The sequence below is a fragment of the Elephas maximus genome, chromosome 22 (genome assembly GCF_024166365.1).
Source record: "Elephas maximus indicus isolate mEleMax1 chromosome 22, mEleMax1 primary haplotype, whole genome shotgun sequence".
NCBI lineage: Eukaryota > Metazoa > Chordata > Mammalia > Proboscidea > Elephantidae > Elephas > Elephas maximus.
The window spans coordinates 24,998,836-25,012,688 of NC_064840.1; the positions used below are offsets into that span (position 1 = coordinate 24,998,836).

The window sequence follows — 13,853 nt, forward strand, 5'->3', positions numbered from 1 at the left end:
TCATTCAACCAACATCATGGGTCCTCTCGATGCAAAGCTCTACACTGGAGACTATTGGATAACATCATCCCTGGCCTCAAAGGAGCTCTTCCTCAAGAAGCAAATCCATTGGGAAAGAACCACTCTTCCATAGTGTAGTTTTTCACTTAGATATTATTTCAGGGATAGAAGCAAAGTGCTTCAGAGAAAGAACAGTTATGGGTATAGAAAAAACAAACCTTTATTGAACACCTCCTATATGCCAAGAACTGTGCTACGTGCTGTTATAGACTCAATCTCATTTAATTCTCAAACCAATCCTGTGAGGTAGGTATTATTATATGTCAGCATGGGGAATGCTTTGAGACACACTATTGTCACTATATGTCAGCATGGAGAATGCTCTGAGATATGATGTTATTATACTCCTTTAATGGATGAGGGAACCAAAACTTGGGGGCAGGCGTGGGAGGAAGATAGGTCAGGTTGCAAATCTGGCATTCAAACTCAGGTCTGGTTCATTCTAAAGCCCATGCTCCTTCCACTCCACCTTGTTGATTTCCGCTAATTTCAATTAGGGGAACCAGAAAAGTCTTTGAAGAGGAAGCAGACACTGGAGCTGAGCCTTGAAAGATGGAGAACGTTTACCAAAGACTGAGAAAGGATGGGGAAGGGCTGGGCAGGTGGAAGGATTAGCATGGGCAAAAGCACAGTTTCTCCATGTCCCTTGAAAAGGGAGATGCTTGGGACAAAATATAATTCTCCTGGCATGGCTCAGATGCCAACTTCTTAAAATAAAGAAGGCAGCTAAGATCAAGCCATGGTACCTGACTCACCCCTAGAAAGTGGGACAAGCTTGTTTTAAGACTCTTGTGCATGCCCTGAATGCAGCTTTGTTCTTTCTGGATAACTCCAGACTGGAAACAGGGACAGTGACAGTCACTGAACTCTGTTTCACAGACACAGTGGCCATGAATAGACGATGCACGGCTCAGGGCACTTCATGACTGCTCAGCAGCATTCCAGGATGGCTGGTGCACAGACAGCTGCCTTCCTCGTACCCTGGGGAGCGTTCAACAAGCTGGCAGAGGACTTTAAGATAGCCCCTCAACCCGGATGCTCCTCTCCTCTAGCTCCACAGTGACAAGATACAGATAACCATCACGCATTTCTCCTGGATCTGAAATTCTCAAACTCTCAAGAGAGATCTTTTTGTTTTGGGGGTGTCAGGGTGGTAGTGGCCAGAGCATGGACCATCATCCTCACAGACTCCAAGGCAGAAAGCCTGAGAAACTGACTGACTCAAGCCAGGCTCAGGTCAAGTTACAGACAACAGAAGAGATAATGAAATAGTGAGAGGGTTTTTAAAGGACACACCACCACACAGATATTCAATGGACTCTCCCCAGGCCTGGAGGTACCTGTTTGCAACATTTTTGGAACTCTTACATAAAAGGGCTTTAGAGTCAGTTTATGAGCTGCCACGCCCTACTCCACCCCCAGCAAATCTCATCAGAGACACACCTCACTTCTTGTTTTTACTTCTTAACCCAAAAGGAATATTCTCTAACCTGACCACCCACTTATTCAACAATGCAACAGCTTGGCTCTGACTGACTTTTGGCTGTTTCCAAAACTCAAGAAGTATCGGAACTTTCCACCACGAGGATATTCAAGGTAACCTGATATTGCCACACTCCCCAAAGCCTGCCCTGCTTTCTCCGGTCCCGAGAAACTCAAAATCATTCAGTCAACACCTAGTTAGCATCTGCTCTGTGCTAAGCACTAGGAGAACAAAATCAAGACCCCTTTTACCCTCCTCTTACATCCTCCATATCTATTAAGCAGATCCACCTGGTTCTGCCTTCCAACTACCTCTCCAATCCCCCGTCTGTCACCCCAGCCCCCAGTTCAGGTTCTTGACGTCTCTTCTCTGTCTACTGCATAATCTTAGCTGGTACACCCAGAGTCCAGGTTATCTGAATTCTGGGTCAGACTCCCCAGAGTCTCCGGCACAAAGGCTCGACTGTTGAGCAGGGCACGCCCTTTCTGGATTCCATCCTCTCCCACCTCTCAGAAGATCTGCCCTTTCAGTTGTCACCCCCCTACACACACATTTCCCCCCTACTCCCTCTCCACTGGCTTTTTCCCATCAGTATTTAAATAAGTTCAAGTCTTTCACATTAAAAAAACTCTGGATACCATTTTCTCCTTGAGCTACTACTCTGGCTTGTTCCTTTCCCGGAAAGCTGTCTACACATTACTGCCCTAATTTCCTCACTTCCCATTTACCAATCCACTGCAATCTGGCTTCCACCCCCACTATTTCTCTGAAACTCTCACCCATATTAACAGTGACCACTTATTGCTAAATTCAGTGGACATGCTTTAGTCATTCGTTCAGCAAATATTTACTGCATGCCAACTATGTGTCTAATACTGTGCTGGGGAAAGAGCAGACAATACGATATAGCAGATATTAAATAACAGCATAATTATGTAATAATAATTGGATCCAGGCAGAAATCCATCCACTTATAAGCAGCTGATATTTGACAAAGGCCCAAAGTCAATTAAATGGGGAAAAAATGGTCTCTTTATTTATTTATTTATTTATTTTTAAACAAATGGTGCTGGCATAACTGGATATCCACCTGCAAAGAAATGAAACAAGACCCATACCTCACACCATGCACAAAAACTAACTCAAGATGGATCAAAGACCTAAATATAAAATCTAAAATGATAAAGATCATGGAAGAAAAAATAGGGACAACGCTAGGAGCCTTACTACATGGCACAAATAGTATACGAAACGTTACTAGTAATGCACAAACACCAGAAGAGAAACTAGATAACTGGGAGCTCCTAAAAATCAAATATGTATGCTCACCCAAAGACTTCACCAAAAAAGTGACAAGATTACATACAGACCGGAAAAAAGTTTTTAGCTGTGACATTTCCAATCAGTGTCGTATCTCTAAAACCTGAATGGTACTGCAAAAACTCAACAACAAAAAGACAAATAACCCAATTAAAAAATGGGCAAAGGATATGAACAGGCACTTCACTAAAGACTACATTCAGGTAGCTAACAGATACATGAGGAAATGCTCACAATCATTAGCCATTAGAGCAATGCAAATCAAAACTACAATGAGACTCCATCTCACTCCAACAAGGCTGGCATTAATTCAAAAAACACAAAATAATAAATGTTAGAGAGGTTGTGGAGAGACTGAAACACTTATACACTGCTGGTGGGAATGTAAAATGGTATAACTACTTTGGAAATCAATTTGGCGCTTCCTTAAAAAGCTAGAAATAGAACTACCATACGATCCAGCAATCCCACTCCTTGGAATAAATCCTAGAGAAATAAGAGCCTTTACATGAACAGATATATGCACACCCATGTTCACTGCAGCGCTGTTTACAACAGCAAAAAGATGGAAGCAATCAAGGTGCCCACCCAATGGATGAATGGATGAATAAATTATGGTACAGTGACACAATGGAATACTATGCATTGATAAAGAACAATGATAAATCTGTGAAACATCTTGTAACTTGGAGGAATCTGGAAGGCATTATGCTGAGTGAAATTAGTCAGCTGCAAAAGGACAAATATTGTATGAGGCCACTATTATAAGAACTCAAGAAATAGTTGAAACACAGAAGAAAATATTCTTTGATGGTTACGAGAATGGGAGGAAGGGGGGGAGACAGACATTCATTAATTAGATAGTAGACAAGAACTAATTTAAGTGAAGGGAAAGACAACACACAATACAGGAGAGGTCAGCATTACCTGACTAAACCAAAAGCAAAGAAGTTTCCTGAATAAACCAAATGCTTCAAAGGCCAGTGTAGCAGGAGCGGGGGTTTGGGGACCATGGATTCAGGGAACATCTAGGTCAACTGGCATAATAAAAGCTATTAAGAAAACATTCTGCATCCCACTTTGGAGAGTGGTGTCTGAGATCTTAAAGCTTAGGAAGCAGCCATCTAAGATGCATCAACCAGTCTCAACCTCCCTGGAACAAAGGAGAATGAAGACCGCCAAAGACACAAGGTAATTATGAGGCCAAGAGACAGAAAGGGCCACATAAATCAGAGAATACATCAGCCTGAGACCAGAAGAACTAGATGGTGCCTGGCTACAACTGATGACTGCCCTGAAAGGGAACACAACAGAGAATCCCTGAGGGAGCAGGAGAGCCGTGGGATGCAGACCTCAAATTCTCATAAAAAGACTAGACTTAATGGTCTGACTAAGACTAGAAGGACACCGGAGGTCATGGTCCCCAGACCTTCTGTTAGCCCAAGACTGGAACCATTCCCAAAGCCAACTCTTCAGACAGGGATTGGACTGGACTGTAAGAAAGAAAATAATATTGGTGAGGAGTGAGCTTCTTGGATCAAGTAGACACATGAGACTATGTGGGCAGCTCCTATCTGGAGGGGAGATGAGAAGGCAGAGGGGGACAGAAGCTGGCTGAATGGACACGGAAAATACTGGGTGGAGAGAGGAGTGTGCTGTCTCATTAGGGGGAGAGCAACTTGGAGTATATAGCAAGGTGTATATAGATTTTTGTATGAGAGACTGACTTGGTTTGTAAACTTTCACTTAAAGCACAATAAAAATAAAAATAAAAAATTAGGACAAGTAGTAAGAAGGCAATATCAAGTTCATAACTAGGAAAATGGGGGCAAAGGAACAAGTATTCTTTTAGGAAGTAATTTCTAAGCTGAGCTCTAAGGAATGAATATTAATCAATCAGGCAAAAAGAGGGAGGAGGCAAAGATAACATTCAAGACAGAGATGTGAAAACATGTGTAAAGACCCTGACGCAGGAACCCAAATACCTCACACATTATTAAAATTAGCTATCTCTAGAACTAGTCTATCATCTCCAAAGGACTGTTGTTAGCTGCCCTTGAGTCAGCCCCCAAATCATGGATACCCCACGTACAACAGAATGAAATGCTGCCCAGTTCTGTACCATCCCCAGGATCAGTTGTGGATTGGACTGTTGTGATCCACAGAATACTCGCTGGCTGATTATAAGAAGCAGATCGCCAAGCCTTTCTTCTTATTCTTAGTCTGGAAGCTCCTCTGAAACCTGTTCAGCATCCTAGCACCATGCAAGTCTTCACTGACAGATGGATGGTACCCGAGGTGCACTGGCTAGGAATCAAATCAGCGTCCCCCACATGGAAGGCAAGAATTCTATCACTTAACGACCACTGCGCCCTGCAAAGGACTACCCGGTTGCTGCTGAATCAATTCTGACTCATAGCAACCCTACAGAACAGAGTAGAATTGCCCCATAGGCTCTCCAAGGAGCAGCTGGTGGTTTTGAACTACCGACTTTTTTGGTTAGCAGCCAAGCTCTTAACCACTGTGCCACCAGGGCTCCTCCAAAGGACTAAAACCCAAGAACCCACTGCTGTCGAGTCAATTCCGACTCAAAGGAGTAGGGGAACCAAAGCTGGCCCCTGGCCTACTATACTCCCTAAATAAACATTTATTGAAGGAGGGACTGGCCCTCCACAAGGTGGCCCCAAAGAACCTTTTTCTCTCATCATCACTTACAAAGAGATTCCGTAGTTTCATATTGATCTGTTTTTTATACCTACCACACATTCAGGTTCTTACATCCTGACATTCACACCTTAAGCTCTTCTCTGTTTAGGATACTTAATCAAACTTCTGTTCTTCCTTAATGGTCCCCCAAAGGCAGAAATGTTTGTTTCTACTTTGTCTGTACCAGTTTTATACCATTTGTTCTGTAATTACTGTTCACTGTGCCTGTTTCTGTCTCCTTCCGCCACCCCGCCTAGTTCTGAGGGCCAAGGATCCAATCTTGATCATCTTTGTATCTTTAGGGGCCTGGTACAGAATGGACGCTCCTTTGTATGGCAAATCCAACTGAGAAGTGCTATCAGCTCTAAAGATAATTTCCAAAGAGAAGCTCCACTAGTCAGCAGGGATGATTCCACTGGAGTAAGTGTTCTGGCTCTCAGGGTTACTGTTGTTGTTAGGTGCTGTCGAGTTAATTTTGACTCATAGTGACCCCATGTGACGGAGAACTGCCCCATGGGGTTTTCTAGGCTGTAATCTTTACGGGAGCAGGCTGCCAGGTCTTTCTCCTGTGGAGCTTCAGGGTGGGTTCGAATTGCCAATCTTTTGGTTAATAGCTGAGCACTTAACCACTGCACTACCAGCGCTCCTTCCAGGGTGACTACTTATGGACAAAGTCTCATGTAGATGCACAAGCCTTGATCTACATCCTATGAGAAAGTAACGGAGCCAAGATATTCACCTAGCATCCGCAGCTTCTCAAGCCAAGATTCTCTTCAATAGAACACTCTAGGCCTTTTCAGCTTCATAGTTCTGATTGCTGAGGATCCTAACTCTCCTCCAACCTTTACTCTGGGAAATATAAGAGAAAGATAATAATGTGAAGTCTTGGAGATTCCTGTGAGGCCCAAAGGAAGACCAATCCCGAGTCCATTCTTATCTGCCTGGAAAGTTCTTCCTTCAGGAAAATACCTCATTGTACAGGCTGTTCATCCTATCCCTGGACAATGTTTATCTCTCATATTTGCAGACTTATTAACAGTGGCTTCCGATCGTCAGAGTCCAGTAAGGGGGCTTGACTAAGTAAATGTCCACAGCAGTTTCAAACAAGAGGCCTTTCTTTACTAGGTGTTTAGTAATCAGAAAACTGACCTACACAGTTATTACTGGAATTACTGTTTTTAACAGGTGGCAGATATGCAATGAAAACTAGGTGAGAATTATAACAAATGCCTCATTACAAACCTTGCTACCTTCAGGATCATTTGAATTCTGATATAAAATATACCAGTTTATATATGCCTCTCTCTCCCAACTTAATAACTGGCGATATGACTGTCTTAACAGTGAATCCATGGAGGCAGGCACTAGGATGGCAGAATGGTAAGGCTGGAAGGACCTTTAAAAATCATCTAATCTAATCCAATTGTTGCATTTTTTGAAAGAAAAATGTATTTAGGAAGACCGAGTTACCCAACCATCAAAAAGCTAGCGAAAAGCAAGAAGCCATCTAAGATGCATCAATTGGTCTCAACCCACCTGGAACAAAGGAGAATGAAGAACACCAATGACACAAGGTAATTATGAACCCAAGAGACAGAAAGGACCACATAAATCAGAGACTACGTCACCCTGAGACCAGAAGAACTAGATGGTGCCTGGCTACAACTGATGACTGCCCTGAAAGGGAACACAACAGAGAATCCCTGAGGGAGCAGGAGAGCCGTGGGATGCAGACCTCAAATTCTCATAAAAAGACTAGACTTAATGGTCTGACTAAGACTAGAAGGACACCGGAGGTCATGGTCCCCAGACCTTCTGTTAGCCCAAGACTGGAACCATTCCCAAAGCCAACTCTTCAGACAGGGATTGGACTGGACTGTAAGAAAGAAAATAATATTGGTGAGGAGTGAGCTTCTTGGATCAAGTAGACACATGAGACTATGTGGGCAGCTCCTATCTGGAGGGGAGATGAGAAGGCAGAGGGGGACAGAAGCTGGCTGAATGGACACGGAAAATACTGGGTGGAGAGAGGAGTGTGCTGTCTCATTAGGGGGAGAGCAACTTGGAGTATATAGCAAGGTGTATATAGATTTTTGTATGAGAGACTGACTTGGTTTGTAAACTTTCACTTAAAGCACAATAAAAATAAAAATAAAAAATTAGGACAAGTAGTAAGAAGGCAATATCAAGTTCATAACTAGGAAAATGGGGGCAAAGGAACAAGTATTCTTTTAGGAAGTAATTTCTAAGCTGAGCTCTAAGGAATGAATATTAATCAATCAGGCAAAAAGAGGGAGGAGGCAAAGATAACATTCAAGACAGAGATGTGAAAACATGTGTAAAGACCCTGACGCAGGAACCCAAATACCTCACACATTATTAAAATTAGCTATCTCTAGAACTAGTCTATCATCTCCAAAGGACTGTTGTTAGCTGCCCTTGAGTCAGCCCCCAAATCATGGATACCCCACGTACAACAGAATGAAATGCTGCCCAGTTCTGTACCATCCCCAGGATCAGTTGTGGATTGGACTGTTGTGATCCACAGAATACTCGCTGGCTGATTATAAGAAGCAGATCGCCAAGCCTTTCTTCTTATTCTTAGTCTGGAAGCTCCTCTGAAACCTGTTCAGCATCCTAGCACCATGCAAGTCTTCACTGACAGATGGATGGTACCCGAGGTGCACTGGCTAGGAATCAAATCAGCGTCCCCCACATGGAAGGCAAGAATTCTATCACTTAACGACCACTGCGCCCTGCAAAGGACTACCCGGTTGCTGCTGAATCAATTCTGACTCATAGCAACCCTACAGAACAGAGTAGAATTGCCCCATAGGCTCTCCAAGGAGCAGCTGGTGGTTTTGAACTACCGACTTTTTTGGTTAGCAGCCAAGCTCTTAACCACTGTGCCACCAGGGCTCCTCCAAAGGACTAAAACCCAAGAACCCACTGCTGTCGAGTCAATTCCGACTCAAAGGAGTAGGGGAACCAAAGCTGGCCCCTGGCCTACTATACTCCCTAAATAAACATTTATTGAAGGAGGGACTGGCCCTCCACAAGGTGGCCCCAAAGAACCTTTTTCTCTCATCATCACTTACAAAGAGATTCCGTAGTTTCATATTGATCTGTTTTTTATACCTACCACACATTCAGGTTCTTACATCCTGACATTCACACCTTAAGCTCTTCTCTGTTTAGGATACTTAATCAAACTTCTGTTCTTCCTTAATGGTCCCCCAAAGGCAGAAATGTTTGTTTCTACTTTGTCTGTACCAGTTTTATACCATTTGTTCTGTAATTACTGTTCACTGTGCCTGTTTCTGTCTCCTTCCGCCACCCCGCCTAGTTCTGAGGGCCAAGGATCCAATCTTGATCATCTTTGTATCTTTAGGGGCCTGGTACAGAATGGACGCTCCTTTGTATGGCAAATCCAACTGAGAAGTGCTATCAGCTCTAAAGATAATTTCCAAAGAGAAGCTCCACTAGTCAGCAGGGATGATTCCACTGGAGTAAGTGTTCTGGCTCTCAGGGTTACTGTTGTTGTTAGGTGCTGTCGAGTTAATTTTGACTCATAGTGACCCCATGTGACGGAGAACTGCCCCATGGGGTTTTCTAGGCTGTAATCTTTACGGGAGCAGGCTGCCAGGTCTTTCTCCTGTGGAGCTTCAGGGTGGGTTCGAATTGCCAATCTTTTGGTTAATAGCTGAGCACTTAACCACTGCACTACCAGCGCTCCTTCCAGGGTGACTACTTATGGACAAAGTCTCATGTAGATGCACAAGCCTTGATCTACATCCTATGAGAAAGTAACGGAGCCAAGATATTCACCTAGCATCCGCAGCTTCTCAAGCCAAGATTCTCTTCAATAGAACACTCTAGGCCTTTTCAGCTTCATAGTTCTGATTGCTGAGGATCCTAACTCTCCTCCAACCTTTACTCTGGGAAATATAAGAGAAAGATAATAATGTGAAGTCTTGGAGATTCCTGTGAGGCCCAAAGGAAGACCAATCCCGAGTCCATTCTTATCTGCCTGGAAAGTTCTTCCTTCAGGAAAATACCTCATTGTACAGGCTGTTCATCCTATCCCTGGACAATGTTTATCTCTCATATTTGCAGACTTATTAACAGTGGCTTCCGATCGTCAGAGTCCAGTAAGGGGGCTTGACTAAGTAAATGTCCACAGCAGTTTCAAACAAGAGGCCTTTCTTTACTAGGTGTTTAGTAATCAGAAAACTGACCTACACAGTTATTACTGGAATTACTGTTTTTAACAGGTGGCAGATATGCAATGAAAACTAGGTGAGAATTATAACAAATGCCTCATTACAAACCTTGCTACCTTCAGGATCATTTGAATTCTGATATAAAATATACCAGTTTATATATGCCTCTCTCTCCCAACTTAATAACTGGCGATATGACTGTCTTAACAGTGAATCCATGGAGGCAGGCACTAGGATGGCAGAATGGTAAGGCTGGAAGGACCTTTAAAAATCATCTAATCTAATCCAATTGTTGCATTTTTTGAAAGAAAAATGTATTTAGGAAGACCGAGTTACCCAACCATCAAAAAGCTAGCGAAAAGCAAGAAGCCATCTAAGATGCATCAATTGGTCTCAACCCACCTGGAACAAAGGAGAATGAAGAACACCAATGACACAAGGTAATTATGAACCCAAGAGACAGAAAGGACCACATAAATCAGAGACTACGTCACCCTGAGACCAGAAGAACTAGATGGTGCCTGGCTACAACTGATGACTGCCCTGAAAGGGAACACAACAGAGAATCCCTGAGGGAGCAGGAGAGCCGTGGGATGCAGACCTCAAATTCTCATAAAAAGACTAGACTTAATGGTCTGACTAAGACTAGAAGGACACCGGAGGTCATGGTCCCCAGACCTTCTGTTAGCCCAAGACTGGAACCATTCCCAAAGCCAACTCTTCAGACAGGGATTGGACTGGACTGTAAGAAAGAAAATAATATTGGTGAGGAGTGAGCTTCTTGGATCAAGTAGACACATGAGACTATGTGGGCAGCTCCTATCTGGAGGGGAGATGAGAAGGCAGAGGGGGACAGAAGCTGGCTGAATGGACACGGAAAATACTGGGTGGAGAGAGGAGTGTGCTGTCTCATTAGGGGGAGAGCAACTTGGAGTATATAGCAAGGTGTATATAGATTTTTGTATGAGAGACTGACTTGGTTTGTAAACTTTCACTTAAAGCACAATAAAAATAAAAATAAAAAATTAGGACAAGTAGTAAGAAGGCAATATCAAGTTCATAACTAGGAAAATGGGGGCAAAGGAACAAGTATTCTTTTAGGAAGTAATTTCTAAGCTGAGCTCTAAGGAATGAATATTAATCAATCAGGCAAAAAGAGGGAGGAGGCAAAGATAACATTCAAGACAGAGATGTGAAAACATGTGTAAAGACCCTGACGCAGGAACCCAAATACCTCACACATTATTAAAATTAGCTATCTCTAGAACTAGTCTATCATCTCCAAAGGACTGTTGTTAGCTGCCCTTGAGTCAGCCCCCAAATCATGGATACCCCACGTACAACAGAATGAAATGCTGCCCAGTTCTGTACCATCCCCAGGATCAGTTGTGGATTGGACTGTTGTGATCCACAGAATACTCGCTGGCTGATTATAAGAAGCAGATCGCCAAGCCTTTCTTCTTATTCTTAGTCTGGAAGCTCCTCTGAAACCTGTTCAGCATCCTAGCACCATGCAAGTCTTCACTGACAGATGGATGGTACCCGAGGTGCACTGGCTAGGAATCAAATCAGCGTCCCCCACATGGAAGGCAAGAATTCTATCACTTAACGACCACTGCGCCCTGCAAAGGACTACCCGGTTGCTGCTGAATCAATTCTGACTCATAGCAACCCTACAGAACAGAGTAGAATTGCCCCATAGGCTCTCCAAGGAGCAGCTGGTGGTTTTGAACTACCGACTTTTTTGGTTAGCAGCCAAGCTCTTAACCACTGTGCCACCAGGGCTCCTCCAAAGGACTAAAACCCAAGAACCCACTGCTGTCGAGTCAATTCCGACTCAAAGGAGTAGGGGAACCAAAGCTGGCCCCTGGCCTACTATACTCCCTAAATAAACATTTATTGAAGGAGGGACTGGCCCTCCACAAGGTGGCCCCAAAGAACCTTTTTCTCTCATCATCACTTACAAAGAGATTCCGTAGTTTCATATTGATCTGTTTTTTATACCTACCACACATTCAGGTTCTTACATCCTGACATTCACACCTTAAGCTCTTCTCTGTTTAGGATACTTAATCAAACTTCTGTTCTTCCTTAATGGTCCCCCAAAGGCAGAAATGTTTGTTTCTACTTTGTCTGTACCAGTTTTATACCATTTGTTCTGTAATTACTGTTCACTGTGCCTGTTTCTGTCTCCTTCCGCCACCCCGCCTAGTTCTGAGGGCCAAGGATCCAATCTTGATCATCTTTGTATCTTTAGGGGCCTGGTACAGAATGGACGCTCCTTTGTATGGCAAATCCAACTGAGAAGTGCTATCAGCTCTAAAGATAATTTCCAAAGAGAAGCTCCACTAGTCAGCAGGGATGATTCCACTGGAGTAAGTGTTCTGGCTCTCAGGGTTACTGTTGTTGTTAGGTGCTGTCGAGTTAATTTTGACTCATAGTGACCCCATGTGACGGAGAACTGCCCCATGGGGTTTTCTAGGCTGTAATCTTTACGGGAGCAGGCTGCCAGGTCTTTCTCCTGTGGAGCTTCAGGGTGGGTTCGAATTGCCAATCTTTTGGTTAATAGCTGAGCACTTAACCACTGCACTACCAGCGCTCCTTCCAGGGTGACTACTTATGGACAAAGTCTCATGTAGATGCACAAGCCTTGATCTACATCCTATGAGAAAGTAACGGAGCCAAGATATTCACCTAGCATCCGCAGCTTCTCAAGCCAAGATTCTCTTCAATAGAACACTCTAGGCCTTTTCAGCTTCATAGTTCTGATTGCTGAGGATCCTAACTCTCCTCCAACCTTTACTCTGGGAAATATAAGAGAAAGATAATAATGTGAAGTCTTGGAGATTCCTGTGAGGCCCAAAGGAAGACCAATCCCGAGTCCATTCTTATCTGCCTGGAAAGTTCTTCCTTCAGGAAAATACCTCATTGTACAGGCTGTTCATCCTATCCCTGGACAATGTTTATCTCTCATATTTGCAGACTTATTAACAGTGGCTTCCGATCGTCAGAGTCCAGTAAGGGGGCTTGACTAAGTAAATGTCCACAGCAGTTTCAAACAAGAGGCCTTTCTTTACTAGGTGTTTAGTAATCAGAAAACTGACCTACACAGTTATTACTGGAATTACTGTTTTTAACAGGTGGCAGATATGCAATGAAAACTAGGTGAGAATTATAACAAATGCCTCATTACAAACCTTGCTACCTTCAGGATCATTTGAATTCTGATATAAAATATACCAGTTTATATATGCCTCTCTCTCCCAACTTAATAACTGGCGATATGACTGTCTTAACAGTGAATCCATGGAGGCAGGCACTAGGATGGCAGAATGGTAAGGCTGGAAGGACCTTTAAAAATCATCTAATCTAATCCAATTGTTGCATTTTTTGAAAGAAAAATGTATTTAGGAAGACCGAGTTACCCAACCATCAAAAAGCTAGCGAAAAGCAAGAAGCCATCTAAGATGCATCAATTGGTCTCAACCCACCTGGAACAAAGGAGAATGAAGAACACCAATGACACAAGGTAATTATGAACCCAAGAGACAGAAAGGACCACATAAATCAGAGACTACGTCACCCTGAGACCAGAAGAACTAGATGGTGCCTGGCTACAACTGATGACTGCCCTGAAAGGGAACACAACAGAGAATCCCTGAGGGAGCAGGAGAGCCGTGGGATGCAGACCTCAAATTCTCATAAAAAGACTAGACTTAATGGTCTGACTAAGACTAGAAGGACACCGGAGGTCATGGTCCCCAGACCTTCTGTTAGCCCAAGACTGGAACCATTCCCAAAGCCAACTCTTCAGACAGGGATTGGACTGGACTGTAAGAAAGAAAATAATATTGGTGAGGAGTGAGCTTCTTGGATCAAGTAGACACATGAGACTATGTGGGCAGCTCCTATCTGGAGGGGAGATGAGAAGGCAGAGGGGGACAGAAGCTGGCTGAATGGACACGGAAAATACTGGGTGGAGAGAGGAGTGTGCTGTCTCATTAGGGGGAGAGCAACTTGGAGTATATAGCAAGGTGTATATAGATTTTTGTATGAGAGAC

General features: G+C 43.5%; 1 protein-coding gene across 2 annotated transcripts in view; it reads right to left on the reverse strand.

Annotated features, from left to right (window-relative positions):
* Positions 1-13,853, reverse strand: part of LIMK2 (LIM domain kinase 2) — a 76,983-nt gene that overhangs the window by 49,941 nt on the left and 13,189 nt on the right. The window lies entirely within an intron of this gene.